The sequence below is a fragment of the Rhinichthys klamathensis genome, unplaced genomic scaffold (assembly GCF_029890125.1).
Source record: "Rhinichthys klamathensis goyatoka isolate OS25496 unplaced genomic scaffold, OSU_Roscu_1.1 h1tg000391l_1, whole genome shotgun sequence".
Taxonomy (NCBI): Eukaryota; Metazoa; Chordata; class Actinopteri; order Cypriniformes; family Leuciscidae; genus Rhinichthys; species Rhinichthys klamathensis.
Genome location: NW_026606894.1, coordinates 3,932,597 through 3,938,887, shown reverse-complemented (window position 1 = coordinate 3,938,887; position 6,291 = coordinate 3,932,597).

Below are 6,291 nucleotides of genomic sequence, written 5' to 3'. Positions count from 1 at the left end.
TCTAAATACATTAAACATAATTTCACAGTTAAATACAGTAATTCTACAGCAGCTTTCTGCTAAATCAAAATACGACGGCATATTTACTGTAAAGTCAAAGTATACAGCTGTCATTTCACAATTATTTACTGAAAAAATGATACAGTATCTTACTGTGAAAGTCATGCAACTGGTAACCTTTACTGTAAATTTACAGTCAAATAATTAACAGTGTACTACAGACATTCTACAACTTATTTTAAGGTGATCTTATGTTCGTTACTTGTAAACCGTTTGTGGGAAAGGATTTACCCCAGATGAATCCGCTTCTTTGGCTTTTCTTGCAGGAGAGCACGGAGCAGTTGGCAGCATTCTGTGCAGAAAGATGAGAGGTACATCTGATGATTATCTTAAACTTTACACCTGCTCTGACTTATAGATCAAATTATTCTAAGCTGTAAGATCTGAGTTTCAGAAATCAAGAAAACATGATGCATATTCCAAACGGCCATCTTATATAGTCACTTGTCTCAGTTTTGTTTGATTTGAAATTATAACTGGACTCCTTGTTTAAGATAATGCTCTTACCTATTGACATGCCAGGTTTGGAGCAGAGTTTAACTTTGAGCATTTGCAGATCGAAGAAAGTTGGAAAATGTCCTCACACCATTCTTTAAACAGAACCACCAATGACCTTTGCGTGGAACTCGGGAGGGGAGTACATACTGCGCCTGGAGGAAAGAGATTTTGTCTGATGTGTAAGTTTGCAATGCCACTGCAGTTTTTTTCTGTTTCCATTCAAATACAAGAAATATCTGAGAGCTACAGTGTTTGATTCACAATAGTGATGCTTCAAATTTGAGCTTTGGTCTGTCCAAAAGTTGTCATCGAGGACTTATTGTAACACTGGGTCCCAATTAAAGATATGCTTGTTGTTCGCTTGTACACACTTTAATGAAAAAATGCCTGGTTAAATCATAATGTAATCATCACTAGAGTTGAGGAGGCTGTATGCAAGAACAGTGTAAGATGTGTCGTTCCCCTGTATCTTTGTTATGCGAGTTCTGTATAAATTTAGCAGGTACTTTGCACAAATGCTAAGTATTCTTATGGTAAAAAAAATTGTTCTTTGCATTTCAAAATGTCAGATTAAGCAAGATTAATCACCCAAAAGTCAAATCTAGCCTACATATGTGTTTTTCTTCATGATGTTGCTGGTTTCGGGATACCTGTATGACACCACAAAATCCCTGGAGCAACATTTGCAACCACAAACAATAAGTAAACTTGACATTCTAGAGTGTTCTAGCAGGAACTATGGATTGAAGTTACCTTATTTGTGCATTTGAACTGAGTAATATGTAGTCGCTCACACAAATCACAACGTAATGAATTTATATCAGTCATTTTAGTTTTGACCTCAGATATGATTTCACGTGCTATCAGAAATGACCTTCTTCCCAAATCGTGATTATGATGTCATCGGTTTCAATTTTTGACTTGAGAGGGCGTACATGTCCAAATTTTTAACAAGCAAACTAATATGTACGATAATCCATGTGAAGGCAGCAATACCCAAAGACACACAGTGAGGGTAAAGGTAAGATCTGTCAGTGTGTTTCACTGGATCTTTGTCATGTGAGTATATATTTATATATTTTATTGGATTTTGTTTGCAGCCTGTGGTTTTACTTCAAGAAGGTTTACTGATGTGAATCTCTTTGCTATCATATGAACTGATGTTTTTGCTTGGTGAAATCACTGCAATGCCTATTCCACTCTGTTTGGAAACTACATTGGAAACTACAAAATGTACATTCAAATCACTCTCTGTCCTCCTAGAATTTCAGCAAACCTCAAGCGAAAAACAACATGATTTTTGTTGAGCATTTCTGAATACATTACTCTGCTGCATGTCCAGTAAATCACATCTGCAGTGCAGTGCTTGTGCTGCCAACAAGGTCTCACTCCCAAGTGGGTTTTTTTTGCAATAAATACCTGTGACTATACTTTTATTTGCCTGTTACGTGTTTTATATTGTTGAGAAGTGGATAGGTTTAGGGTTGCCGTGGAGTTAAATGTTCCAAAATTTTCCATTTATACTTTTAAAAATGCGAATTGTCTTTATCTGAAGCTGTGGATTAAAAAGTGACCCCAAAGGGTCCTGACCAAGCATCAATATGTGACGAGTTTAGGAATGAGAACGTGTTGCTCATGCATCTGTCCTTCCCCGATATCCCAGAGTCCCTTGCAACAAGTGTTAAGACTTTGAGCCCGTCCAACACACACATTAAAATCACACATCTGCTCTTAAAAGTTTACCAGTAATAACTTATTATCATTTGGCATGAGGTCCTTCATTTTTATGACCTCTATAAAACTAGAATCCAACATGATTCTATTACAAACAGCCAAATTATTCTGCTCAAAATCTAATTGCATCGAACACATGAATAAGCCACTCACAGCTGTGAGCACATGGGCATTCAGCACACTGAACATTTGGAAAACTATTTATGGAGATCTCGTCCTTGAGTAGATCTCGCAGAGCACTCAATCATAAAAATGAATGATTTTACTTTTCCTCAGAGCTTCTCGTTTATCTAAGCAGCAGACGCACCCTCGGATTGGTCCATATCTCAAAATGCCATCAAAGACCAAGGCCTTAGGAAGGAAATAATGTTATATTGGCTCAACATTGAGTTACGGGTCAGAATTAAAATAGGCCTTTTTAGTGGTGTCTGTGAAGGCAAAAATACTTTCAGATGGGGCGGTGGACACCCAAGGAACCATCCAGGGGTGCGTTTCCCAAAGCCAATATGGTCGCAAGTTCCGTCGTTACCAATAGAGTTCAATGGAAATTGCGATCATAGTTGGCCAACGATGCTTTTGGGAAACGCACCCCAGGACAGCTTGGCAACCAAATAGCCGTGCAGAGCCCTGAAACAACACCCTAGATCACTGTATGTTTAACAACCACCACTCATCTTTTTTTTTTTTTTAATTGCTTAAAACTGGTTTAATAATCCAATTTAATAACCCAATAATCCTAGGGTCAATGAATACCAGTATTTACTTTCAATTTACATTGGTTTTATACTTTTATACCAATTTATGTATGATTTTTTTTTTTTTTTGCTGCTGTTATCTTGGACAATTGACTTATTCATGACTTATTCATGATATAGGCTTATACCAGCAAAAAGTAAATTTTATGAAATTTGTGTCACTTTTTTAGTGAAAAAGTAATTATATAAGTAAGTGTACGAATGTAAGATAAAGGGCATTTTTTAACAAATATAATTAATTATGAATTCATAAATACAGCATCATTGGGTCTTCTTTTGGGAGTCGCACTACATCACGTTTACAACCTGAACTAAACTTGTCATAAAAACGTCAAATTACCTGATATTTTAAGAAACTTAAGTCTTATATAGTATGAATATGTGTAGTATGGATGTAATTCTGACGTACATTAGCCTTGTTGTCACTCTCATGTGACCTCCAGTTTGGCCAGAGGTCGTCCGGCACTTTTAGTCTATAAGTTTATGAATACTGTGAACATAGTCATAATATTTCACTCTTTTTTTTTGTGATTTCATATTCAGCCACAGTCATAAGGGTCTGAATCCCCTTTTTATGACATAATTTCCTATTTTGATTCTGCACAATATATATATATATATACACTCAGCTAAAGGATTATTAGGAACACCATACTAATACTGTGTTTGACCCCCTTTCGCCTTCAGAACTGCCTTAATTCTACGTGGCATTGATTCAACAAGGTGCTGAAAGCATTCTTTAGAAATATTGGCCCATATTGATAGGATAGCATCTTGCAGTTGATGGAGATTTGTGGGATGCACATCCAGGGCACAAAGCTCCCGTTCCACCACATCCCAAAGATGCTCTATTGGGTTGAAATCTGGTGACTGTGGGGGCCATTTTAGTACAGTGAACTCATTGTCATGTTCAAGAAACCAATTTGAAATGATTTGAGCTTTGTGACATGGTGCATTATCCTGCTGGAAGTAGCCATCAGAGGATGGGTACATGGTGGCCATAAAGGGATGGACATGGTCAGAAACAATGCTCAGGTAGGCCGTGGCATTTAAACGATGCCCAATTGGCACTAAGGGGCCTAAAGTGTGCCAAGAAAACATCCTCCACACCATTACACCACCACCACCAGCCTGCACAGTGGTAACAAGGCATGATAGATCCATGTTCTCATTCTGTTTACGCCAAATTCCGACTCTACCATCTGAATGTCTCAACAGAAATCGAGACTCATCAGACCAGGCAACATTTTTCCAGTCTTCAACTGTCCAATTTTGGTGAGCTCTTGCAAATTGTAGCCTCTTTTTCCTATTTGTAGTGGAGATGAGTGGTACCCGGTGGGGTCTTCTGCTGTTGTAGCCCATCCGCCTCAAGGTTGTGCGTGTTGTGGCTTCACAAATGCTTTGCTGCATACCTCGGTTGTAACGAGTGGTTATTTCAGTCAAAGTTGCTCTTCTATCAGCTTGAATCAGTCGGCCCATTCTCCTCTGACCTCTAGCATCAACAAGGCATTTTCGCCCACAGGACTGCCGCATACTGGATGTTTTTCCCTTTTCACACCATTCTTTGTAAACCCTAGAAATGGTTGTGCGTGAAAATCCCAGTAACTGAGCAGATTGTGAAATACTCAGACCGGCCCGTCTGGCACCAACAACCATGCCACGCTCAAAATTGCTTAAATCACCTTTCTTTCCCATTCTGACATTCAGTTTGGAGTTCAGGAGATTGTCTTGACCAGGACCACACCCCTAAGTGCATTGAAGCAACTGCCATGTGATTGGTTGATTAGATAATTGCATTAATGAGAAATTGAACAGGTGTTCCTAATAATCCTTTAGGTGAGTGTATATATCATCATTGAAGAGGTGTATTGAAGCGTTTGTATGTATGATTGCATTTTTTTATATATTTTGGTATCAAATGACACAGTGACCACACGAGCTCAAAACTGTATCTTCTCAGCTACAAGCGTCCGCCAGCACGTTTCGATAGCACTCATCTTTCTAAAGGTCTGATCTCACCCGTCAGCAATGGCAGGCCTGACTTTATCAGGGGAATTCTCCTCTTCCAGCCTGGTACATTGAAGAGATTCCAGTACTATCTGCCTCACTGGCTTTCTAACAGTCCCGCTGTGACAAAATTAGACTGTATTCACATCTGGCATCTGAGTAAAATGAATGAAGCATAATTAAAGCTTTTTTTATTTGCATTGTTTCTGGTTTAATAACGAATGAGTGAAAGGTCGTGCGGAGTGGAGGGATGAAACGCTTTTGTTCAGCCGTTGCTTTGCACAAATGATCTTTATCTTCACACTTCTCAAACACTCCCTCTCTCCTTCTTTCTTTCTTCGCTGGCTGTATGTGTGTGTGTGTGTGTGTAAAGTGTTGTGACAACTCCTATCCCGGAGTGCTTAAGCGCACATTCCATTCCTCCTAGCGGTCCCTCGGGTACGGCCCACCCTTTTCAATTAGAGCCGCAGCCAGAGAAAGACCAACAGGTGCAGAGGCCACAAAACAAGATGAATTAGGCAGCAAGCCAATGCAGCCACTGAAACACATACAATTACACCCACCCAAACACACACACACCAAACCAGTTCACATACAATTTGGACATATTTGTCGCCGGTTAAGCTGCGGTTTTGAGGTTCCAGCGCTGAGATGTTACAGGCTGCTTTTCTGGCGTTCTGTTGGACATTCTTCAGACACACTGTCAGCTGGACTCGTTCTGCGCATCTCAGCATCGAGCACATAAATATACTTGATCTCATCCTCTGTTCGAGGTCCAGTCCCATAAAAGCAGCATGGTTTATGTTCTGTCAACTTTTCACGCACGCTGGACTAATGAGATGAGCAGTTGATCAGTGTGCATTACCATCCATCACTGACTTCTTACCAGACGTTCTCGAATATGGATTGAACGATTGAATATGGATCAAAAGAGTTTACTGGTTCAGAGCGAATTCAGAGGGCGGCTCAGTTTTTAGTAATAAAAGACAGGGTTCTGGCAATGACCCTTCATGCCCTTTTCTCTTTTTTCTGTCTGAAGACCATGATATTCAATAAAGGCGCTTTAGCCTGGAGGAATCATGCAGAATTCATGTTTTAGAGACTGAAACAGACATACTTTTTAAAAGGGTTGTATGAACCGTGAAATGATGAACAGTCAACTATTCAAATAGTAGTTCATCAATGATCTGTGCTTAGCAAAGGCCACCCTTTACATTAATGTTAATGTGTATTTACA